General features: G+C 39.4%; 1 protein-coding gene across 5 annotated transcripts in view; it reads right to left on the bottom strand.

Annotated features, from left to right (window-relative positions):
* The window catches only part of GULP1 (GULP PTB domain containing engulfment adaptor 1), a 143,120-nt gene that overhangs the window by 96,996 nt on the left and 19,025 nt on the right, over positions 1-27,099 (bottom strand). For 4 of the 5 annotated variants that reach the window (XM_005486942.4, XM_005486941.4, XM_005486945.4 and 1 more), the window contains exon 2: positions 26,728-26,781. The exons of the other annotated variant lie outside the window; for it this stretch is intronic. The gene's annotated coding sequence lies outside the window, so the exon portion shown is untranslated. The remainder of the gene's footprint in view (positions 1-26,727; positions 26,782-27,099) is intronic. 5 annotated transcript variants of the gene reach the window in all.

Raw genomic sequence — 27,099 nt, 5'->3', positions numbered from 1 at the left:
GGTTATTATGAGAACACAAACCCAGTGCTGAAACATCAGGAAGCTCCCCCAGCAGGCTGCACACTGCCCCACAAGGCTGTAATTTCAGTGCTTTGTTACTGTGCCAAACAACACATGTGTCAGTTATAGTAATTATCTAATGCATCACACTCGCCTGTTTCACTTGCTTCCATCATGCCTTCATTGGGACACCAAGATCATAAATGCTGAAGGGCATTTGCCTAAGAGAATGTGTTCTGGAGCTGCAAGATGCATTGTCCCTTCATCTGATGCGAGATGTATCCTGTACCATTTCAACATCATGACAGTACTGAACTCAGCACACCAATGCTGCACTCACACTCTGACACTCAACCACTCCAGTTTTTTCTACTAAAAGTGCAAAAGGCAAAGGAGTGGCAATTTCATCTTTTTCATGAAGGTATTTTTGTTTCTGAGCTACAACTATGCTTTTTAAGAGTTTTATATTCCAGACAGAAGACAAAACCATAAACTATTCCACACATAATGACTTTGTGACTCTACAGCTGAGCACCTCCTGTTCCCCTGAAGACAGCAGAAGCTCCAAATTCTCACTCTCCCCCCTCTGCAAATTTGGGTTTTAAAGACAGCATCCACTGTAACATTTTCCTGTCAACTGACACAGGATCTGACCCAAAAGACAAGACTGAAACACATATTTAAGTGTCATTCACACCTAGATTGACACCTCACCCATGAGAGTCAAACACTGTTTCATAAAAAAAGAGTGTAACCACTTTTACTTGGATCTCCCAGGCTTTTTAGTAACTATATGGTAACAGCATCCCAACTGTGCTTTTCATATTAAAGCAGAACAAGAGAAAAGGTCACAGAACACTCTGGAAGGCAACACTCATTAATGCAGCGTTCAAGGTTAGATCAAAGGGAGCAGTGGAACTGGGATTACACTGACTCAAATGGCTCTACTCCTTTTTTTGCTTATTTGCTGTTCACCCCATAGTGCCTGAAGCTGTTGGCACAGCTGCCTGCCAGCAAAATTTATTTAGAAACCCCTCCATATTGTACTGTTCACAGTCACTGTAACCAATATTTCAGGAATTATATTTACAGAGCAGCTGTCAGCAAAAGAACTTGGATGTGCAGCAGAAAGTTACAGCAATTCACTCTTTATATTCAAGGCACAGACATTGCAGAAACCACACACAGAGAGGTTCTTCAACTGAATTATCAGAGAAAGACACAGAAGCACCTTGGCTGTGTTTGTTCTCAAACAGTTGCCAAAAATCTGTCTTTATCAAAACCAGTACTTTCTCACTTATACACATCCAAAGCAATCCTGCACAGGTTCAGTAATACCTACAATCATAAAATGTATTCTGAAAGCTGAGTTTGTTTCATGCTATTTCAAATTGTACAAGTCCCAGGACGCAGGATAACTTCTTCCTAAATACTCAATTTTTCCTTTTCCTTGAAGAGAGGGAGGATGCTTCTTTATAATTACAGCTTAGCAGAAGTTATGCCAGTTTTAGAAGACAACAAACGGCATTTACTGAAGGCTATAAAATCTGTGTGGTACACTACGCTTGACATCATCTCAGAGCAAAATGTTCCAAACCATTTCAGCATGTCTGTTTGAAAACTCCAGATAAATAACCACCCTTGTCCTAGTGGACCTATACAGCACATCTGGGGCATTGATACTTACCTTGGATTATGCCATTTTAAAAAAATGAATTCCAAACCTTAAATCCACAGGAGCGTTTCCACAGTCCACCACAGCCACAGCTAAGCCAGAAGTCTTGCCTAAACTCCCCTTTACAAATTTGTTTATCCCAGCTCTGTCTTCTTCAGTTCATAGAGGAATTCCCTATTGAAATCTTACATAATTTTAATGTGATTATTAATCTCCTCTTTGTTCTGCAAAGTATTTAACCTTCTTCTTTTGCAAGGTCATAAAAATAATTGTTATCAATACTCTGGTTCAACAGACCCAAGAGACCCTGCTTTTCTACAGATGAGAATATGTCTCAGGAACGTGCTACCTATGTATTTCACACTACAAGTGGATTTACTTACATACCCACGGAGTAATGCTGACAACACACTTTCAAAAAAAAAAAATTATCTATTGTGTTATGTGAAATACTCCTGGAAAATTAATAAAGCTAATATGTAAAGGTCTAAAGTACATTCTACAGTGGGTGATATAAGAAAGCAAGGCTGTACTCAAAGGAATTAAACCACCCTGCAATATAAATGTTATAGCAGTCCCATAAAACAATGAGCTCTAGCAGATTATGGAAGGAAGCAGCCAGAACATCAATTAGATGTCAAACTGTATCCAAGTTTAAAGAAACCTCATGACAAATCTGAGGGTTGTCTAAACAACCTGTTGCCCACACAAGCTTTAAATACTGTATGCAACATGGTGGTAAAAGCTTTCAATGAAACAAAAGGGAGTAAACCAACTGATAAAAAAAAAACCACCAAAATCTACTAAGCCAAACTGTTTTCTTAAGGTTAATTCAGGGAGCAGGAAGTTAAGAGTGTTTCTCAAGGGAAACCAGCTATGACTTTTTGCAGCTCAAAACCACATTGTTCTCTATAAAAAGAAAAGACTAAAGAAAATAAAGTTCCCAAATTAGACATAGTAATTTCTCACACTTTAGGTAATAAAGTATGCGCAAAGCTGAGAATAAAGATGCAGTCACTCTTAGACAGGAAAGAAACATCCAACTAGATTATTACCTAATTCTTCTGCATGAGAGACATTTCTGCCAGGGATAGTCTGAAGATCTCTAAGACTAGAGAGACGAGCAATATCCCAGGATGCTACCACTCCATTTTATTGCTACAGCTCCACACATTTTGGTTTGTCTCCCCAGGTATTCAGGCAGTGCATCACCACTGGCAGGTCAGCCGCTGAGGGACTCCAGAGATCATTCCTTTGTACTCCCCTACTGATCCTGGGAACGAGCACAGGACACTGCAGTCAGCTTCCAAAAGTCACTGGCTAACGTGAATTATTCTACTCAGCACAGGCCAGCTCTGTGTGACTCACTGATGGGCCTCCACTGGTGAAACCGGGGTTGAATCAACTGCCACAATGAACAAAACTCTCAGTGAATCTATCTTAATCTCAGACAATACATTTTGTATCTTGTTTTTCTTGGTAACATTGTTGTGGGTTTTTTTCTGCTCCTTCCACTCTTATTCTCACTCAAAAACAACCACGTAGACAAATCACATGCTGCAAGAATGCTGGACAATAGAATTAGTCATAAAAACATGAAAGAAAAACAAAGCATAAAATGCAGATTTGAGAATTAAGATAAAGTACTACACTTCTTATTTGATCATTACCTGTCATCTGTGCCTGAGACAAAGAACAGAGAGGGTATGAGCACATCAAGCTTCATAAATAAGCAAAACACTCCAGGAAATATTGGAAGGAGACTCAAAGGAGTTTTCAGCTATTGGTGGCTGGTATTTAATTGAGAGTGCAAGTTAAACAGGGAAACTGACAGAACCTGGATTACGTTCAGCTGTAGATATGCAAGTACAATGTACAAATACAAATCTTCCATTACTATACCTCATTTATTAATCTTCTTAAAACATGCTTACAAGAATTGAATCAAACCAGTTATCAAAAAGAACTGCACAGAGTTCTGCCAGGACAACCAACACACAGCCCCTGGCCTTAAAACAGACAGCAAGCCTGGAGCTCATTATCTAAGAAATGATCACACAAGTTCTCCCTCCACAGCCAGTCCTTGCACACCTACAGAGCCCTCATTCTCATCCAAACCCATCTGCAGATATACATCTACTGGAGACAGTTGTTTACAAACAAAGGCAAAAGCTTGTCTCAGTGCATTTTAATGGGTATTACAAAAGATGCCACAAAACCAAGAAAAATTCCCAGACCAAGTAATATTTATCCTGCTGTTGTCTAGCAGCATATAAGAAATTTTACAAGTCTATGGTATCAGTAAAAAAACAAAAAACCAAAACCTTTGATTGTTGGAACATTTTAAACCATGAGGAGGTTTTAAAAAAAGCTTTTTTGATCTATGCCCACCCACATGCCAGCTCCAAAACATCTATGAGATGAAATAATTTCAAGGAGATCATGACAGCCTTGTGAGACTGAAAGAACAGTGATAAATCTGCACCAATACATCACTCTAAAAAATGCTAAGGCAGTGAATTACTTTCCCTTATGTCTTTAGGAATGGAGTATGTGCACATGCAAGCACACATTGCTCTGGGTGTACACATGGAGAGTGCAACAATACACAATTTCTCTGTGTTGTGTACTTCAGTCTGGGTTTTAGCAGTACTGAATCCAGGAGAGCCACAAAAGCAGGCAAGAAATCTGTCCTTCAGCTAGTCTATTTCCTAACACCAAGTTAGAGAGGGACTGAGATGGGGAACAATGCAAGGCTCAGAAACAGTTTTTATGCAGTCAAGAAACACAAACTTCTCGATTTAGAAGTTGGGACTCAGAACTCCTTCCTCTGTACAATTTATAACGTAATTATAGTTTTGCTTGCAGCTCCAAATGACTCATGCAGGACCATTTTGGAAAAATACCTCAGACTCCCAGAGCAGCTTTTCCCTCTAAAACTGTCGTGCACTGTGCTGAATGTATACCCACAGGGCACCTCCTCACTGTAAGAAAAGGTTTATGTTGTGACCCTGGGCACTGCAGGATTTGCCATTTGGCAGGGATGGTTTCCTCATACAGCTGCTGCAGCCTGGCAAGCTCCTAGCACTGCCTGCATTCCCCTCAAATACTCCTTATGGATACGGACTGCAGAATGGATGCAGGCAGCTGAAGTCAGCCCAGAATGTGCCACACTCCTGGAGCAAACAGCAGTCCCTGCAGCAGGGAACACCAGTGGTGGCACGAGGACACGCTGCAAATCCATCCCTATGACCAGGAAATGTGGTGTAGGGATAGCAAAGTCACATAAGTGTCAAACCAGGAATCAAATATTTCAGAGAAGCTGTTACACATTTAATGGGAACTTTCATGAAATACCACTAACAAATTTCATTTGGAGATGAAAATCACCAAAGAGCCCCAAACAACACTCTAGTTGTACTGAGAGATTTCTGTGTGTACTCCAGACATTATTTGCTTCATCAGTAAGTAAAGAAGACAGTGATTATAAACATTGTCTGAAGACACATGTAGAGCTGGAAATGGAGCTAATGGAGATAGGGAAGGTGAAGGATAGACACAAACAATGCAGGAAGTGTGTGGGGAGAGATCTCATGTACTTCAGTAAATTGATTCCCTTATATCCCAGCATTGGGAACATTATTTTCTATTTCAAAAAGATTAATTTGGTGCTTATTATCTTAAAGCTGAAAGTTAAATGAGGGACATCTAAAAATTACCAGCTTGCCAAACTGACATGCAAATAGAAATACGAGGCTGCAGTTAGACTCAACTCTTGCACTAATTATTCCCTCTTCCATGGTTTTCACGCTTTACTGAAGCCCATATCACTGTAAATAAATTAAGACTGTTTTAAAATAGCTAAACTAACACAAGCCTCATCATGTATACTAGCTTCTTTTTGATTGGACTTGCAAACATCTGCACATGGGAGGCAATCCTATGTCCAACCTCACAGTCCCCCCGCCTAAAAACATATTTCAAGCCATCACACAGACTAAGCCTACACATTTCAGGAAGCAAAACCTTGGTTCTATGGCTTACAAGAGTTTCACTATTTAAAACCTTTGAAAAGCTAGGGGAATGACTGACCCCTGCTCCCCACCCCCAGAGGAACAGCCACAAGTATATTTAAGCAGCTGGACACACCAATTTCTCAGTGCAGGTTCTTTAATGCAGTAGTCCATGAAACCAAAACTGGAATTCAAGCCCCTCTTTGTAAGCCTGCCACCTGCTTGCCTTGAGTTGATTTAAGGAAGCACAGCCTTTTCTCCTCCTGTTTAGATGGCAATTTTGATTGAAACATTCTGACAGGTAAGTAATTTGGGGCCAGTATTAAAGAAAAGCATTGTTTTTATCTGGTGATGAAAGTTTGATTATGTTTGTGATTTATAAGAAATTACTTTAAGAAGGCCAGGTTGCAGATGACAGTCTGCCTACATCCTACAGCCCACAGCTGCATAAAACAGAGTAATTGCAGCATCACAGCCTTTGAAACATGATTAATGGTGATTTCATCTTCCCTCAAATGGGTACAGAAAAAAACCAGAACATTATGCCTGAAAAATAAATTTGCCAACAAAAACATTGTAGCCCAAGTCACTTTCTAAATGGACATATTGCTTCCCAGTAATAAAATACACTTGCTCTACATCCAGACAGAAAGTAGTAAGCAAATGCATTTGACATCAAAATATAACTTTAACTCTTCAGTCCTGGGTTTACTTAGGAAAACAACGGAAACAATTTGAAGTTTTCCCATCAGTAAATAACAGATTAAGAGATTAAGATGTCTAAATTGTACATAACTCAACCCCAGCTAACTGATATCTCTTATCACAACACTGATAGTGAACACACTGATACAGAGTTGCATTTGGAGCAGCTGATAGCGTCATCACCTCATATGAGAAATGCACACAGTACAGAAACCATGCCAAGGATAAAATTTAACTCTAATGATGCATTAGATGCTGCTACTTTAATTGGTGCTGCTATCAAAACTCATGAATAAAAGTGATGTCAACACTCAGTAATAGTCATGATTATTGATCAAAAATGCCTTATTAAAACCAGAGAATTTCGCACATTGACACTCAACCAACTGCAAAGGATTGGCAGGGTTCAGAGATGAGCCCCTGCCATCTGCACATGAATATGTATCAAGGGTTCATTTGATTAGTAACAAACTACTTACAGTCATTACAACAACCATAAAGAGCACCATGTAAAGAAGGACTAAGGAGTTATTTCAGCCAACAAGATTCCTCTATGAGACACAATACCTTCAGACACTCCAGCAGCACATTACTCCTAATCAAGCCTTGGAACAAATAAAAATCAAATAAGAATGGACAGGCTGCGACAAGCGGTTGCCAACACAAAAGACTAACAACAGTGCATGTCTGAAGGTAAAAAAAAAACATACAAAGTTGTAATTTGATCTACTTTCTTGCCCTAAAATCTGAATTGACATTACTCAAAATAGAGAATTATTCTCTCTTAGTAATTGGAGATGATATAGTGAATGCTGATGCCACATATTCCTCATGGAAAGCCTTCACCTGAGCTTTCAGACTGTCTCACATTGAAGTGCTCCCCATGGCCAAGTCTCTGCTGCGCTGTAACACTGCACCCCTTTAGATTTCTCTGAAACACCAAGTTTATCACTACTTCACTATACTTAAAACCACTGTTGGTTTTATTACTTTTGCCATCCTGTAAGGGTCTAAAGCACACCTCAGCACAGCTCTTCAGTCACAGCCTAAATTTCCCTAATATTTCAGAGTACCTCAGTTGAGACTGCAATCACACAGGACCCCTTTCTCACAGCTCTGAACTGCTCCTGTGGATCAAGGCACAGTGGACAGCATCTGAATTCTCAATCTCTATTGAATTGTTCCATGTTATGACCATGCAATAACATAAAATTGAGAAGAAAAGAAATATTCCACAAGAAACTAAGTGGAAAGAAAACAAAAGAAAAAAGGAAAACACACAAAGAAGACAAAACTCAAGTAAACAGGGACCAAAAGCATCAGGTGACAAAACAATAAATTACTCTGGAAAAACAATGGTATTTTCTCCACAATGATCATAGCTTTTAAAGCCTCTCAGTTGTTCCTCTCTTGGCTCCACTTTATCCATAGGACACAATAGTATTATATATCCTTGGCTCTATCCTCACTGCCCTTAATGACAGGCATGGCACACCCAACCAAGAGCAGGACATGAACCACAACCGCCCTTGCAGATGGAAGCAATGGCAGGAATGAGGATAATAGGCTTCACTTCAAATCTCAGTTGTGCCAATACCACAAAAGCATCACACAGAGAACATGATCCCCATCTTAAGGAAGACTGCCTTGGTCAAGGCATGATTGTGTAAACTCGAGAAGAAGCACCCAGCCTCATCCTGGGTGATTCATCCTGTTTTTCAGGAATAACCCAGGAAAGAAAAGAACAAAAGTGCAAAACTACAAGGTTCACAGCATAATGCATGGAACACTGGAGCTGCAACATTTCTGGCATCCATGGCAACTTCTGAAATTGCCCTGGCCACAGAGACATTCTATTTTAAGAAAAACCCTAATTGCCATTAGACACAGGTGATGCATAACAATTACCTGACAAACAAGGCAAGCACCTGTTTAAACTAAGAATCAGCATTCATTTGTATGTGATAATATGGTAGACAAGGTTATATACAGAAAGTGAAATTTCCATCTTGAGATGTTTTAAATATTAACAAGTATTGAGGAAGAGGCAAGTGAGGCAATACAAAAAACAAGACTGCCAACCTACAAATCTACAATTAATGATCAATCACCAAAATATACTACATGGAAATAACATGTGCTTCACTGCATATGTTAAACTAAAATAGAGCTATTTCATAGATACAAAGAGAATTGAAAAACCCTTTTACAAACAATGTGGAACTTGAGAAGTATTTTGGATGGGTTTCTCAACCATATCATCAGATAGAGATTTTTAACAAGCATAATATATTTAAGGTGGCTAAGTTCAATTTTCATCTCAATTTTTAAAAGCTTTCTCAGATTTTTATTTGCCAAATACATTCCACCACAAGAGCTGTAATCAGTGACCTAAAAGCCAGATATTCTCCAACTGTTTTGCGAATCATATTACATAAAGCAAAGATAAGCCTAAATCATAGTGAGAAAACATATTAGATGGAAAAAAAATTTTAGATAAGAGGCTCAAAAATTATCCCTGAACCAAATCCATTAATAAGATTAAATTTAAACGTCTCCCACAAACAAAAGTTGCAAGCAAAGCCAAGTCTAGACGCTACACACAAGAAGTTTTGTATAACATTTTTTCCAACACTGCACATATTTAATAAAGCTGCCCTGAGCAACCTGAGTGCAGATACTCAGCCATGCAGACTAAAGGACAGTTTCTCTAGATGCCATACATCACTCTTCCCCAAGCAACCCCATGAGTTCTGGTGAAGGAAGAGGCATCCATAAGTTTTTATGTCTATCTGGGAGGCTGTTTTCAGATTCCACAGTTAGAAGATGATGTAGAGCACATAAAAATGCTTCTGTCCTCCTCTTTCACTCCACTGCAGCAATGGCCTCTAAGAAAGCAGCACAGCTCTCCAGCTGCATTTCACAGGGATATTCTCTGGTTTTGAGTAACCCGCTCAAACCAAAGTGAGCCATCTTCCATCTTTATCTTACTTTATCCCCACACTTTCTTACTCCAGTTCCAAATGAATACCTAATGTATCCTGCTGAAACCCAGTATTTGGCTTTGCCACAATTCAGACGAGCAACCCCTGCAATGGCTGCACAGGCCAAGGTCATTCAGCACTGTAAGTGACTTGAGTCTCACCTGTCCTGGAAGCAGCACACTAAATATGGAGAGAAAAAGTACACATTAAACATTTTTCCTTCATCATTAAAGCTTGTTTTGATCTTTTAACATGGATTTAAATCATCTTCAAAGAAATTAAGAGTGCTTACTGTTTATATTCTTCAGTAAATTTAACTTCCTGAAATATCATCTTGATTCTAGAGCCCATTTTGCAGCCAGTAACTGATCTCCTATTTTTTTCCTACTCAAAGCCATTTACTTTTACTTTTTATTCACCTTTTACTTTTCCCTCCTTTGTTTTCTTGGTAAAAATCTCTGTCTGTTGAGATAGCAGCAATCAGCTTGTACTGACTGATGATGGGAAATCAATACACACAACAATCCACAATTTCTGGAGGGGACCTTGCATTACCTGCTCTTCACCAGACATTGCTGCCTTTGGAGAACACATTACTCCAGTTCAACACCACTACGGTGGAGTTATGATCAGGTCATGCTTGGCAAACACTTAACTAAATTAGGGAATATTACTTCTAAATGCAGTCCAAACACAATCCTGTTTAAAAAAAAAAAAAAAAGCTCCCAATGCTGTACTGACTGTATAGGGAGACAAACAGATTCAAAACCTGCATTGCCACTCCATAACCTTCTACGGAGTTATGTTAATAATAGCTTCAGCCCATCAACTTCTTGCCAGGTTAGGGTTTAAATCAATCCTTCCTTCCCCAATGAAAAGAAAACTTTATCAGGTATTCTTTTATTTGGTAAATTTTCTGATTAAACACTTTCCACCTAGCAAGAAGAGTCAAAGAACACCCCTTTTCATGTGCATGTTACAAAGGTCTCTACTTCAAACACAGGTTCAACCCTGTAACCATTCACTTTCCTATAAGTATTACAGAGCAGTAAAAACCTGCTAGACTTATTTGGACAGTTCTACTTTTCTTAAGTCTGTTGCTAGATATTCTGCCATAATCCTTAAGATGTGCATTGCTTTTTCATGCCCAGACGAACAATGTATTACCATACACCAGAAAAAAAAGAAAAAATAGTATAACAGTAACTCAGGTTGTATTACAGAACTACAGCCTTGCTAACATATCCTAAATTTCAGCTAGACAAAATATTGAATTCACTTTCATCAAGACTGGTATTTCACTGTAACAATGGACAATCCTCGTGCACAGACATAATGAGCAAAAGTACAACTGCCAAGTGGGAAAATCCCATCTTGAGTTCTGAAGTTTCTCAAAAGAACGTATACACCAAGAAATATACTCCAAACCAGGAGCAGATGGAGCTGCTCTGCTATTGAGATATTAGTTTGAATCCGCAAGATCCAAGTGTTCCAACCCTACCACTCCAAGAGTTCCCACAGAGAGGCTGGAGAGGGGATGGTCGGAACAGGCACTGCAACCAAACAGTGAAGCCCCACACAAGCCCAGCTCCCGAGAAGACAGAACAGAGATCAGGTAGAATTTTTGCAGACATATTAGAGAGAGCTTATGTTGGGTCTGCAGTTTGTTTCCTTGGTCTGGAGTTTGCTTCCTTCCAAGGAAACAAACTCCAGACCCAACACAAGCCCCCTCTAATATGCCTGCCAAAATTCCACCTGATCTCTGTTCTATCTTTGGCTGTAAGCAATTCTGCAGGAAATAACCACATTAAAAAAAAAAACAAAAAAAAAAACACTGAATCTCTGTATTTTTTCCATTTCAGCTTTGAAAAATAGACCTAAACCTGCAGTGGACAAAGCATACCTCTACCTCTTCAAAACAGCCAGGAATAATACCATAATAGATTCTTATCACAGAGAGGAAAAACACAGACAGCATTTTTAAATATGTTTTGAGGTGACTGCATGTATTCACATAGTACAACAGCAAACAGATGTTTCTCCACAGAAGCCTGGACTGCAAGTGTATCAAAAACCAAAAAATGCTGAAAGAATGCAGCTGACCTTCTCTTTAGTCACAGTAATGACCATACAGTCACAGCCAAGAGAAATGTAGCCCAACTGCAAAAACATTAAGATATGCACACTTGGGGAAAAACCAGGATACAAGATACTTAGTAAAGACTAGCAAAATATGGAATCAGCATTTTGTAACAGTGAAGTCTTTGATGAAGAAAACTTCAGAGTCCCATAGTACATTTTTCACTTGTTTTACTTACTTTACTGGCTATTAAGTCACACTTGCCACAGTAGGGGAGAACATAGGCCAGCAGAGACAGAACTGCAAAAACTACAAAAGCCCTACCTAAACTTTTGTGAGACCAATATGGGACCCTAAATAAAGCTCCCCTGTCCTCATTTCACCAGGCTACATTCTGTAGTAAAACACTAATGTAGCTTTTGAAATGCAAAAGCAGAAACACCCACACCCAAGCCTGTTACAACCAAGATAACTTCCTACAGAGCTGCTAACACAGAGCCAGCCCTAAGCAAGGCTGTTGGGTGAACAAAGCAAAGACTCTGATGTGCCACAGCAAGGTGGAACGAGACATGAAAACCTCTCACCAGCTCATCAAAGCCTCTGCAGGTTATCAGCTTCCCTAAGTGAGAAATGCCCTGGATGTCATCTGAAATCATTAAAAACCATGGGTTTTAAGCTCCCCTGACAGGTAACTGAGGCATGGGAGGAAGATGATAGAAGCCCTTCCCTCTAGCCAATTATAACCTGAATCCTGCTTCTAAAGCACTGCAGCCCAAGAGATAATTTTTTTCCAATTAACAGCTCTCAAAGTGATTGACATATACATGTCGATAATCATTAAAAAGTTAATCTTAATTTGAAAACCACTTTTCATTTGGTATATCTATAGGATGAGATGATCACAGTTTTACCAATTAGTGGCCACATATCAAAATGGGCTTTTTGTAACCAGACTTGTAAACAGAACAGAACCCAAAAGACACCTTTGTGTATCAAATCTATACCACTACCACAAAAAAATCACAATAAAATAGGCTATTTGCTGTGCATGAAAACATAAACAAAACTAAACAGATTTACAGCAAGAAACATTGACTTTGAGATCCAATGAAAATACAAGGAGATGTGAGAACTGTTGCTGTGAACATTCCATTTCCATAAGTGATACCAGTTGGATCAATCATTGACTAGTATTGTGCTGAAAAAGCTGGAATTACAGCATAAAGCTGTTCTGCATGGCAAGCTTCTGAAGGCAATCTTCCTGTATTATACATGAAGTTCTCTTTCAGTGCAGCCATTCTGAGCAGGGTTTTGAAGATCAAGGGGGTTTTTAGTTAGCTCCTTTCTCCTACTACCAATGTGATCCAGCTGCTGCTCCCTTCCCATGGCTGATACAGCAACTGTGAAAAAAGACGTGGCAATAACACAAACTCCCTAAATATTTTTTTTGCTTTCTGTCTCGACAACTGCCAGGAGTGCAGCATCTAATCTTGGCATTTACAATAAATTCTTTTCCAAGCTTCCCTTTTTGGTAAGGTATTTGCTATCTAAGGCTTCTATATATCCCTGCTCACATATCAAAAAACTTCTAAAACTGCTGCAAGCCCATTTCTCTCCTCTCTTATTTCTGCAAAAACCTCCCTGCACAAACCAGAAAAACACAAGTTTTGGAGTTTTTCCTGGAGCACACATCCTTCTCTTTTTAAATTGATAGAATTTTTGGAGCCTCATTTGAAGGATAATTGAACTGACTGAAAATGACAAGCCAAGCACTAAATAAATCAAATAAATTCCAATATTCCAAAAGTAAAGTCCAGTACGACCCTCTCAATTTTTTTATCAGTAAATCCTCTGAATTCAGACAGGTCCAGTTCAAACTTACACTTACATAAAATATGGGACAGTGAGATGTATCAAAATGATTTCTAGCAACCATTTGTTTCAAAAATACCACAACAATACTAAGTCAATTCTAAGATGTCGCATGCTTCCCCCTGCATTCTCCTACAAAGACATGGTGTGGATTTTACAAATCAAGTAAAAACTGTTCATTTTTCATGGTACATAGAAATGGAAAAAATATATGACTGCTTTGATTTTTAATTAAGAACTGAACAGCCACTACAACACCTCTGTTCTCTCACAATCCAGCTATTCACCAGATCTCCTACCCAATGCAATTACATTCAATTTGCATTACTGTGCTCAATTTCCTTCAGGAAAGTTCCTACATTGCCTGTCATTTCTCTGGAAGCAACACACCATTTAACTATGTATGTAACTAGCAAAACTTCAGAGCTGCTTCCCCTGTTCTACATCAATGATTTAACAGGAACAAAAAAAAATTTTTATGCCTTGGAACAAAAAGGCAAATTTTTTACGCTCCCAAAGTTAGCACTATACAACATACAGCTAGGACCAGCTATTAACCAATTATTTCAATGGGAGTGCTGGAATGTTGAACACATGTCCGCCACCCCTTCAGAAGTCAATTAAAATCCATATGCCAAATCAAACAGTACTGATGTTTGGCAACTGTATCAAGAGCATTACAATAACAATTCCTCCTATGTATTCAGTATGTATACACACAGACTTTCTAACTTGGACACTGATAAAAGCTCATGGTTTTGCATGTTCCAAATTTTCCAGCATTCAGAAAATGCCTGGAACAAGCTATAGGGGTAAAATACCCATCCAGTTCCCTTAAGCACAAAATAAATCTTCTTTGATCCAACTGCCCTTAACTTACACATCACTGAGAAAGTAACTGTGTGCTATTTCATTCCTACCTTCTCCAGTAAAGAATAAAAGAGAAAATGAGTCTACATACAGGACAGCACAGAGAGTATTAATCTGATTCCACACAACTATTAACATGTTTAACTCTTGACACAGGTACATTCCACAGCAACTACAGACCTGGCTGTCCAAGTCCTCTAGCACTTGAGTCCACTGCTCCTATTTAACTGCTGTGTGATGCTCTCCTAGAACTCCAAGGTGGCCTGGACTAGAACTGAATTTGTCCTACAAGAAGTTACCAAAAACAATCCAAGGGTTGCTAAACCCAAAAATCTAAGTTTCATCAAAGCGTGTTATTGTAAGTCAGCTGAGAAAAGAGAATCCACTGTGAGTGATCCAAAAAAGGAGCCTTTTTCCTGCCCACTGGTTCCCTGCCAGTGAATCCTTTTGGGCTCAGCAGGTTTGTCACACTGTAGATTAATTTAGCTGCTTCTCTTCCTTATGGAGTCTCTGGGGGTTTTCTCTTCACTGCTCCTTTCCATCACTTCATGGGAGCTGTGCCTTTCTGCAGCACTTGCCAGGAGTCCTGCTGTCTCTGGGAACTCCTCTCAAAAGGAAAATTCCTGTGCCCAATTCCTGAGCTGCTGCCCATCTCCCACTTAGCACCTGTGATCCACACTCTCTTGACAAGGATTGTAGGCATGCAACAAAGTGAAATGGGAAGAAAGCAGTCTGTCAAGTCACAGCCACCATGCCAGCCTGCTCAGTTCTGCTACTTAATCTCAACTAAAGGAATTTAAACACTACCTCTGATACCACATCAAAATCCACACAGTGGGGAATGAAATGAACCACTACACAAAAAACTGGGAAGATTTCTATCCCCTCAATCTCCTAGGTCCTTTTTAAAGATCACAGCTGAGCTGTCAACCTTACAATAAATGAGAAGAGTCCACAATATGAAGAATCCAATGCTACAGAGAATTACACTAGGAGTCCAACTCAATGCATTGGTGAAGGCACCAAAATATTTGAGTACAGCCTGAAAAACACAAATAATAAATAGTTGAACTATCACTAAGTTCAAGGCAAAACCTTGTTTCTAATATAGCTTATTACAACAAGAAAAAGGACAAACTGCATCCACACCTGTCAAAAGCCAAACAAATGCCTTTTTTCTAAAACACTACCACAGGAAGTTACTGAGTTGTGAACAATGTGAAAAAAAATCAAGAAGCACAAATAAAAGAGAAGCTGCCTATTAAAGATATTTCCTAAGAAGGAAGAAGTTCCTGCAATGCCACTAAGTGACCAGTTGAAGTGTTCTGGGAGTTTCTCTCTTAGACCCTTAGAACAACATCACACTTGAGAATAAAAGCAGTAAGTGAAAGACACTGCTCTAGATGGAACGGGCAACAACACATCAGAATGCTAAGCTAGGAAGGCAGAGCATTTCTAAATTTCATGACCAAAATTACCTGCTGCACCTGTCACAGGCCATTAAATTTCATCTAGGAAGGATTTCCACCTTTGAAAAGCTATAGCAAAAATTTACATTTTCAATTTCAACGTCTCAATGGATGGCTACAATGTTTTCCCAAATGGTAGCTTGTCCAAAAGATGAATCATTTTCATTGTCAAAAACATATGCCTCACCTCCAAAGCCAGTTATTAAGCATCTGTTTTGGTGATTGATACTTGTTACGTGTCTCCCTGCAAATGAACACAAGCATCACTACCTGCTGTTTTCCTATATAGTAAAGGCATTTGTAATTGCTCTTTCTGAAAAGCATTAAGTCTCTAATTGTCAATCTTCTGCACATTTTTATGGCTCTTTTCTACAGCCACACAACTGTATGTTCTCAAGAACTGTGTAAGCAGGCATCACGGTCATGGCTGTATTTTAAAATTCAACTTCATTAAGATGGAGACAAAGCAAAAATCATCTAGTTAATTTCCATTTCACCTCGTTTCCTCTCCCATCCTTCCCCATCTCTCACTAACACAGAACAATGATGCACCTCCAGCTGAGACTCACAGGTGTCACAGAGGGCAGCCCCCTTAGAGATCCATTATTTCAGACATCAATGACTGGAAAAGACCACAAACGAGACACCAACATACCCAAAGTATCCCACATTCATTTCTATGGGCCTGAAAAAGCCCCAGATCTTCTGGAGGGCATTAAATCACCCAACTGCTCACAAACACAGGTTAAGAAATATCTGGTCTGAGACTTCTGGGACAGGAACAGGTATCTTCTGCATGCCATCACAGCCAGGGTACCATCTGCTGGAACTCACCTGTTTCATTTAACTCCTTCCATGTAAGTTGACAGAAACAGAAGCTGTATTTTGAGAGAAACAAGCTGTGCATTAACGATAAGTCAAATTCCTTGGCTTCCAACATTGTCAAATATGCCATAATACACCGTCAGACACAAAGTGGCTGTAGTATATTTCTGCGTAGCAGAAAATCCTCATTCCTTTGTATCAGAAAACCACTTCCACTTCCCTGGTTAAAAAACAAGAGGAACATTTTGGAATACATACTTTATTTTTTATTTTATTTTGGCAGGACTCAAAGATCTTGCAACTAAACAGCATGAAACATGCCACCTAGGAGGCTACACATAAAACGTTTTTAATGGAAGCAGCAGCCAAGATGCATTCACCTGGATAATGCTGGACCCTATTAAACTTCATTCAAGCAAGCTACAGAAGATCATGTATCTTTTATCAAAACAAAACCACACATAGTGTGACTGCAGCCTTCAGGCTGCTGGTTTCTTGGAACAGCAGAGATAGTGCTAACCCTAGTGAGCCATGGAAGTGCAACTCCTGTAGCAGCACTGCTTGGCTTCTCCTCTCCTTCCACTATTCCCAGTTCCTTCTCAGAACATCTTGAAAGAGATAAAAGCTCCTAGGTTTGGAAGCACCATGTTTCTCAGAATGTAGAAGTCTCAGAAGAGTACTTCCATAGCTGTTATTAAAGTCTTAGTGTACATCAAGGGGAAGAACAACTGATGAGCCTGAAGAATTTTGATACAGGGCTCTTAAAATAAACTTTGTGCCACATAGAGCTGTTCCACTTGGTATTGACACCCTGTAGATTTTCAGCTCCAACTCGGCCTCTAGCAACTCTGACCACACAAGAAAACATTTTGACTCAACCGTTAACCAGTAAAGAAATTCAAGAAAAGGTAAACTGGATTAGCAGTCTATTTTTATTTTTTAATACCACTTCTGGAATTTCATGTTTCATAATGCTTGGAGTTTATGATGCTGAGTACACATCCTTGAGAAAGAAAGCAACTGTTTAACATGTGTCCTCCTAATTGCCTCTAACAGCAGTATTTCCCAAAACAGCAGCAAGGGGTTTCTAAGTGCATATTGGGCAAGCCCTTTTTGCACACTTAAGTTCCTGACAAGCCATGCCTAAAAAATTTGTTTAATAGGGTACTCCTGAAATTTTAATTCTGCCTTCTCGTTACCACAATAAAAAGAAAAAGCTAATAGTTTATTTCCCTAAGTTGGATTATCTCCAGCAGCTGTGAAAGGGAAGACAAGAAGCTGGGTAGACTCAGATGTCAAATTTAAGTGACTTCACTGCAGTTGCAGTAACACTTACTTAGCAATTACTCTGATACAAGAGGATCAGTAAAATAAACAGATTTGTTCATGTTCCTATCAACATGAAGAGAGATCTATGATAAGGAGCAGAAATAAAGCACTAAGTGGTGTCTCCTCCAGGTGTGGCCAAACCAGAAAATACATCAGCAACACACTATAGATAGCAAGTTTGCATGGTAATTTGGAAGGTATGTATTTTTTCAGCTTCTCCAGAGTATTCTTTATCCACTGGGAAGGAAAACCAAACGAGCTACCATTTTTAATGCCATCCTTACCAAAACTGTTTAAGGCACCACTGTGGGTGGGCCATCAGGGTCCATGCTGTGCAGAAGCAATCTCCTGTTGGCTACCCAGGATACATTTGAACCTTGTCAGAGATGAACTTTTTTTTGTTTTCTTCCACAGAAATAGAAATAAAGGGGTATTCCTGTTAAGAAAAACACTGGACAAGGCACTATTGCCCTTTTCTGTTACATGTCAGTATGCTTTTGCCAGACACTGCACAGCAAGACAAATGCCCCTCTTGCATGAGAGGCAAGGGACAACCAATCACTCACTCTTTGTAAGCAAGGCAACTTTTTAAAGTCTCAAAAAAGAAACTTGTAAAAAGCCATCCTATTCTTCCCTCATAACCATCCTGAAAGATTCACAATGAAGACTGGTCAAAAAAATTGCCACTTGACCATGAAAAAAAGCTCATAGAACTTGCAGGAAAAGCAACTTGGGGCTGTCACATTCTAAATGCAGACATATAGTCATAGCCAGGAAAAATGCCAGTCATACCAAGACACCACAGAAAATGACTAAGGAGTATTTCCAAACAATTCATGCTTCTTACTTGAGTCAGATCTTAATTTCAGAAACAACAGAAGCCTCTGCAGAAAGCATCAGGTACAAATAAAAGCAAAAAGAAAGAGTTACTTTCATAATCCTTAGCTAATTTTTGGCTAAGTCACCACTTGGCAGATAGTAGTAGCCAGCATTCCATGAGTTTATAAAACAAGGAAGTATTGGTAAACCAAAGCACACTAAACAATAGCATGGCAATGCCACGTGCACTAGAAAACTCCATGCCTTATGTCACTCCATTCCTTCATTGGGTAATAAAATGTTTTGTTAACTGATTGATCCAAAAATACATCACAATTTTGGCACAAAGTCTAAGTCTGGAGAATCAGTCTACCAAGAGGTAGAGTTATGACAATGCAGCAGGAACATTCCATATTCCTCTTCCCAAGGTCTGAGTTTGTTACCCCCTTAAAAATCAGAGATAAATTTTGAAGAGTCTTGTAAACTTAAGCAGAAATTGCATATTCCAACATCCATCTGTTACTCTAGCTCTGGCTTAAAATGTAATAGTGCAACTACGTCTTTCTTTCACACACAGAAATAAGAAACATTTTGCCAAAGGTCCATCCTCACCTGGATGGATAAATTTGAGCTAAAGCACCACCCTGAACATTTTAGATTTCTACTTTTTAAATTTTAAGTGAGAACACAATATTTTGCATATAAAACACTAATATACACATTATTGCTACATGGATCTGACATCCATGTTACAAGCAATCTACTGTTTGTTCCACAATTTATTTCCCATAAACCAAAAGTTGAGAGTTGATAACCTCCCACCACAGGCACAAAATGTATTTCATACCCACATTCTCTTTCTGATCTCCCCCAAAATATTGCTTATTTAGTTACTTCACAACTATTTGAGAAGGGAGAAGAGCCTTCTGTATGTAAACAGCCTAGTCTTAAACAGGATTTTATCAGACCACAATTGCAAGAGGCTACAAACAATACAAACCTTGCAACAGGGCCTCAGCTGCTCTCCTAACATTAAGGTGAGAGCAGCAAAAGAAACAGGAATGCATTTGCAAATTCAGAATAAAATCTAAACAAACCCTGCTTCCTACGGCCATAGAAGTATTTAACTGCTAAACTCTATAATGAACTTTATAAAATAGAACAAAGAATTTGAAGCAATTCCCACCCTGTACTGAACTAATGTATAACAAGTTAAGAACCTTATTCAGTTCCATTGAATTCAAACTGTGAGGGAAGTTCATGCTACAGTTCACCTTTCTGGCTGCTCTAGAAGTCTAAATGAGAGTCCTACTTCACCTGAATACTTTATTAAGCCACTACTAAGCTGAAACCTTCTTGGGAAAACTGCAGAGTGCACATGTGTATCAAGATATGAATATGTCTGTTGTGGAAAACATTTCTTTCAAATACTGGATAGTAAAAATTTTATTAAAATGAAGGTGAAAACTCTGCATTTATAATTACTGTGTCAATACATTCCTGTAAAACAGAACTCCAGCTTTGTGATTAAAAAATCAATTCAAGCATCACAGATGATAATTGCTAAACACAAGGAGTTTCAGACACACTAAAAGTACTTATTGTCAAGATGCTGCTGCTTAATGAATACAATCTAACAAAACCTATTTGTGAAGTCTGTGTTTTGAATAATGCACTATCTGGTTGTAGAGAGAACAGTTCTTCAAACTTAACCCTTCAAACAGAACTGCAGCACTTGACAAGCAGTTCAAAGATTAGAACTGCCTGTATTCACAGAGCAACACATATCGAGACTCACAGGCCTATCTCCTAGGAGAGAAATGCACATTTTACAATGGTTTAGGACTTTGTTGCACATGTAGATACTTTATGATTATTAGACTTTTATATGGAAAGTTCTGTCATTCTTCTTTTACCAAGTCAGCAGTAAATATAACATCAGCTCTCCAGAAGCTATGAATGTTGCATGTCAAATTAGACAAGTGTCTTTTCCTACTGTTATGCTCTATGAATCTACCTTCACTCCATTATGGATTTTCCTCTCAAATCTCCCCTCCACAAATCCCTGACCATTAATTTGGGAGCAACACACGATTCTCTGTCCCAGGCAGCTGTCAATTTGCTCCACAGGAAAGTGAGGGTCCAATATTCTAACAACTGCTGGGCTGAAATGTATTTTTTTTATCTTATATTCTAAACCTGCTGCAGGTGCAGCAGTTAAATAGAAATATTTTTTTAGATATTACAGAAATGTACTGTATTTGAGCATGAAAATGTGCTTCCATATTAACTATGTTTTCTTTAAGATATTTCTGAACTTAGAAACAGATGATCATCTAATAGAAAAATATTAGAATTACTAAATCTTACAAGCCACAAAAAAAACCTACTAAACCCCACACACTAAAGAACTACAAGCAAATCACTTGCTGCTTGTCAGGCATAACCTGCCAAGCTATTAGCTCTCATTTTGAAGGCTTGCATTTGCTCAATGGCTGACCTGCACATTGCAGAGCCTTAGCATGAGAAATGGCTTTTAGGCTCAGCTGCTTTCTAAGTGCCATCCATCATCAGGAAAAAGAGATTATTCCCTTTACAGTCGGCTACTTTGCCAAATTCTTCTGGCTCTGATCCATCAGTCACACCCACGGCACCCTGGGGAAAAGCAAACCCTAGCTGTGTATCACTCTGCTCCTGCTGAAGTGCAGAATGAACAGCAATTAGCATTTGATGCCATTTATGAGGAAAGTGAGGTTAGAAGACAGCTCTATCATTTCCCAGCCTCACTCCCTGCACCAGCCAGCAGCTCACAGGGACACAGAGAGCCAGGCTGGGAACTTAAACTGGAGGGAGGCAGAGCTGGAATATCCCATGGTTTGCATGACAGAACCATAAACAAACCCACACGCAGTAAGGGCCCTTTGGACGCCCTTCTAAAAATACATGTACACATACATGGTCACTGATGCAAAACACCAGAAGGGTTATTGCTTGCTGAACCAGAAGATGGTCCAGGAAGGCTCTTGGGCTTTGCAGTAAGGCTTCCTCCCCACACTCAGTTTATATTTAAGAATTATAAACAAGATTCCCTTTCAAATCAAAACATCCGCTCTTTCATTCACAGCACAATGAACACACTGCAGAACAGATTTATCTGCAATGGCAAAACAAACTCCAAATCCCTCCAAAGGTGGCCTTTGCCTGCCTGTTTTGCCCTAAAGACTCTGCAGAAGGGTGTGCCAGGTTAAGCCTTCACCCACAGTGTCCTGTGAGCACAGCTCACTGCAGAGCTGCAAAACCACCAACACAAAAGGTTTTTATAGTCAACAGGCATTAGAACAAATGGATCCCAAGCATTCTAGTTCCCTCTCCTCCAAGAAAAAGGGAGAATAAGAAAGAGATCAGGACTATCAGCCCATTGCTCAAATCCACGTCAGAATTTGACTTATAGAATAGCTTTTGCCTTTCCGGACTGGACATGTAAGAGGCTAAGGAGGAAGATTACAGTCATCACTTGTCTGTTCATGGTCTGTGTACAAGAGTGCAGTCACCTTCTGAGGAAAGGCACAGCCAGCTGGGCTCAGTTCTTCTCTGCTTCCCTTTAAATCCCTACTTGACTCATGTAGCCACCAGCATGCAAACAGTTTCACAGTAAGTTAAGGATGACCAGATCTCTTGGGGTCTCTTTGCACTTTCACTGCAATGTGAATAACCCACACCATTAACCTGCTCAGCGAAAACCCAGCAGGAGAAACTTGGAAATATTATCCATAAACTGAACAATCTTTCAAAATGGTCTACCACTGGAAACACAAATCTCAATTTGTGTTCCTCCTTTGAAAAATATATGCCCAAACCACATTACAAAGACATTTCCAACTTAAAATGTTACTACTCTTTACTGCCACAATTAAAACCTACTGTACCAGCAGAAAACAGAAGTCAAGTTTGAAAGACTCTCGAGACCCTGGCACAACACACTTTGAAACTAAAGCTGCCACTAAAAATGCAATGTCCTCTACTTCACAGTCCAATAGCAAAAAGCAACTAAAGCAGCACTGTGGGTTTTGGTTTCTTGAGGGAGGAAGGGATGGCACTTAATCCCTCCTAACACCCAAAGGAAGGTGTTTTCAGCACCAAATCTCAAAGTCAGGCAGTGGACAAGAAATCAGCTTGAAAAATCAGAAATCATACATCCTAGGATGGCCCATCAGCCTCCCCTGCTCAGTGATAAATGAGAGGGACACCCCATGCTCTACCAGCCCCACAGCAGCTGCAGCAGCAGCCCCTGCCAAGGCTGGGCTTGCACTTGCAGGAGGAGCCCAAGGCACCAAAGGACTCCTGTGGAGCTGCTCTGAGATAACCTCTCCCCAAGGAGTAGATGCAATCAGCACCAAAAAGCTGCAGCCAGGGCAAACCGGCAGCACTGGACCAGCCTTTTCTCCCAAGAAACCCCAGATTGACACCAAACCTTCAACTGGTCTACAACTACACTTTATGACCAACAATGTCCTCTTCTCCACTGCACAAAGGATGGTAGCACCAGACCACTAAATCCTGGATTTCTGCATTCCTATCCTTTCTTCAAATGAAAAGTTCAGCAGCTCCTACACAAAGCGGACATTTTTTTTTGCCCAGTGCCTTCCTGACACCTGTGTGTCTCCACCAACAGTGCCTTTGTGTCTTTCTTCCTTTAACCATGGTGAAAAATTGATCAGGACACCACAAAGAGCTTTCCCCTCCCCACAAGGGTCATGTGCTGTGCATCTTGCGAATCTTGACAGAATTCAGAGGAAAAATGACTCAACCTCTTCCTTAATCCCTGACAAACTGCTTCCCTGGTAGCTGTGCTGCAGATATTGGCAATTCCCAGGTAGTAAAGAGGAAGTAAACAAGATGAGGGAAGCAAAGGGCTGGAAATCTCAAATGTAATAAAGGAGGGGATGTTATCTTATCTGCCTGGTTGTTGCTAACTAGGAACCAAAGTGCAATCCAGCCAGTTTTGACGTTTTTCCCTACCAAGACAACCTATTTCATTTAAAGAAAACCAGTTGCCTTTGAATTGATGACAAACTGCAAAAAGAAAGTTATGTTAACAAGTTATAGCACAGAAACAGCATTAACATTTTTGACAAAAATCCATATACTCAAACCCTTCCCCAAGCCGAACAGACTCCACGTTAATTTAATTGCTTTCAAGTAATTAAATTCCACATTAAGTGGGGCTAATCTACGCTGTTTCAGCCTAATTACTATCTCAGTTCCAGAAGTTGGTGGCTTTTTTTCCCCAAAAGGGATTAAAATGGAATTTATTCTTTAACATTTTAAGTCTCCAGTTGTCTGTCAGGTCTACTGAATGAAGCCTTGTAGCACAGTAATATGGACACAGCAGAAAATTCAAGGCTAAGTCAGTCTTGGTCTTCCTGTATTTATTTTGCATTTTGTTTGCTATGCTAATTGAGGCTGTTAGCTAATGACTTCAGTACACTGTTAGTAATTTGTGGTTTTCCTTTGTGAAAACTAAACTAAATTGCCTCTAAATCGAAAGGATGGCATCCATACATGACATTGAAAGGAACATTTAGGTTCTAAACACAGGTTTATCAACACTCATCCTCCTTGTGCCAAGGAATACTGCCTACTCCAAACTTTAGTACAACTCAAAAATCATCAAGAGCTGCCATTCTTTAAGCTAATCCAAGGTTTACCACCTTGTCCTTAAAGATGCTTTAGCACACCTAGACATCCCAAAGGATGAACATAACTCATGCAAAATTAGATCTGTTACAGTGAAGGCTTCTCTTATGGTGAGAACATCTGGATCTGTAGAAGGGACTGGAAGCTTCCTTTTTCATTCCATACAGGCTCCACTGTTTTTTCTCTCACCTTAGATAAATGCAAGCACCATTTCATAAATGAAAAAATAATAGTAACAGCATTTGCCTTTTTATAAACTTAAGTAACAGATTTTTCCTTGGCAATTTCAACCTAATAAGCATCCAGTATTACTGTGCAAATTAATAGTAAAGACAGAAAGTGGGGAAGACAACAAAGTCTTGCACTATTCCCACAGGTTGGGTTAAAGATAGCAAGACAGAGCTGGAGCTCTGATTAATGCCACTTACAGTATATTTGTCTACCCCTATGGAACCATAAGAGCACACCAGGCTTTGTTCAAGAAATAAATAAATAAACCAACAAGGCAGTTTTTCATTAGGTATTTGGCATGCTAGTAAGAGTAATCAGGGAATATAGATATAAACAACAGCTTTCTATTCATTCTGTCCCAATAAATAAGGCCCTGGAAGAGTGCTCACTGTAACTAAATGTATCTAACAATTTTCACAGAGCAAGTACTAAAATTTGAGGCTTTATTCTTAAGCAGAGAGGCAAAAGCCAGAAAAAAAGGCAAGTAAGTGAAGCTCACACAGACTCCTACACAAAGAGTGACTGTCCCATGTGACAAGCACCAGCAGAAAGAGCCCATTTATATTTCTGTCTCCAACAATCACAGCTGAAATCTATCTTTGGGAGCCTGATCTGAAGTTCAGAAGACTTTCAATATACTGCTGATTCTGCAGAACTCATTTATGGGCTCTTTACCATGTCTCCCTATTTATGCCATAGACCAACATAATCTGGTGCCTGAGAACAGCAGGGCAAGGGCTGGAGACAAAAAATTCTGCCTTGAAACACCACCTCTTTATAGACAAGGTTCATCTATGTTAAAAACAAGCCCCAAAAAAGCAAAAAGCAAAAAAAAACCCACTAAAACCCCAAATGAGTCCAAACTAACTCAAAAACCTTCAGCAACCTCTTTCTATAACATTTTCACTGAGCTAAGAGCCCAAAGCTCATATTTAGAGAATCAGAACATCTCGCTATTTCTGATTTATTTCTCAGAAATATTTTAATCGAGAAACTTCAGCTGTGATGCTTTACAGGCGCCAGAACATCACCACATGTTACACAGTGTAACTCCCCACTCTTGAGAGCACAGCCCACACTGTTTACTTCTGCTCAGGACATGGTAATTGAGTACATCGTCCTCTCACCCCATACTCCTTTATTTCATCACATGCCTTGGATCAAAAATGCAATTATATTCTTCTAACATAAACCATGCAGATTTAAATTCTGCTTCATCTTGAGAGAGAAAAAATATAAAAATGCTTGTAAGGAAGTCAGGTAATAAAAATACCACAGTTTTATGGCAAGTCTTGCTACGACTTGATCAGGAGCAAATCCCTAGCTAGCTACTTGTATATCTTCAGCACATGAATTTGCTTGTCAAGTTCTAGAAGGGATTCTCCCTTCCCAGCTCCCCAGAACAGAGCCTGCAATTTATGCCAGCCACCAAAATCCTACAGCAGATCCTAACCACAGTCCTACTAATTTCTAAATCCATCTGACCTAGCCAGTGACACTGACTCCATGTACCAGAACGCAACAACTTGAATGGAAATGAAATCAACAGAACAAATTCAACAGAAGGTCACAAGTGTCATTTTCACTTCCCCAAGAAACTGACCCAGTTAAAAAAGCAGATTTATGTTCTCTCAAAGCAGTGATGACAACCTTACTCTGAAGTCACATCACCCAAAGCACTGACAACTACATCTGCACGCTCTGTGATCTAACCCAGTCTGGCACTGGAATAGAAGCAAAGCAACAGATAAAATAATCAGCCTGTGCCAGTGAGATAAATAATGGTCAAGAACAGGCACATCAAGGAACCATGAATTCGTAATAAAAGTTGACATAGATATGTGCTGGAAAGAAAGATTTTAACTGCAATCATCCAGGACAAGGATTAGCTTTCACCATTCCACAATTATTATGGTTTTATGTGCCCTACAGTGACAACAGAAACATTCAGATAGCAAAAGGACCATGGGTGTTTACAGATTTTCCCCTGTGTAAACAGCACACTAAAACCTCCTACTGGAATATTTATGTTTCAACAACAAAGAAATTAAATCTATTCACATCAGATCAATATAAGGGATTAGCTGTTTGTGTTAGTAAGCACATTTATCTGATCAAATGTAGATATACAGTAAAGCAGAAAAGGTTGTTACTGAACCTGATCTAGTGTTTCCCTCCTCTCCACGTGTCTTGCATCTCACCTCGATGTTATCTGTCAGAAAATTCAGAAATCACAATCATTAGATTAAACTCTCAGTAACTCAGAAAATGATTTTTAAATCTTCAATCCATACTTGCATATATTGCTAATACTTTGGACATCAAGTTTACCTGGACTAATAATTTGTCAAACGTGAACCAAGAGATTATTTGAGGTACAAGTGAACCTTTTTAAACACACAGAAGAAAAAATTGCCAGTGCCAAGGACTAATTAACTCCCAAGGGTTGAACAAAACCAAGAATTTTGGGGACGTGTTCTCTAGGACACATACACACTACAACTGTCCCAAGAATTTCCAAGGCTCTTAT

This window comes from Zonotrichia albicollis, chromosome 10 (assembly GCF_047830755.1).
Source record: "Zonotrichia albicollis isolate bZonAlb1 chromosome 10, bZonAlb1.hap1, whole genome shotgun sequence".
Taxonomy (NCBI): domain Eukaryota; kingdom Metazoa; phylum Chordata; class Aves; order Passeriformes; family Passerellidae; genus Zonotrichia; species Zonotrichia albicollis.
Note: the sequence above shows the minus strand (reverse complement) of the source record. Positions and strands in the feature narration are given on the sequence as shown.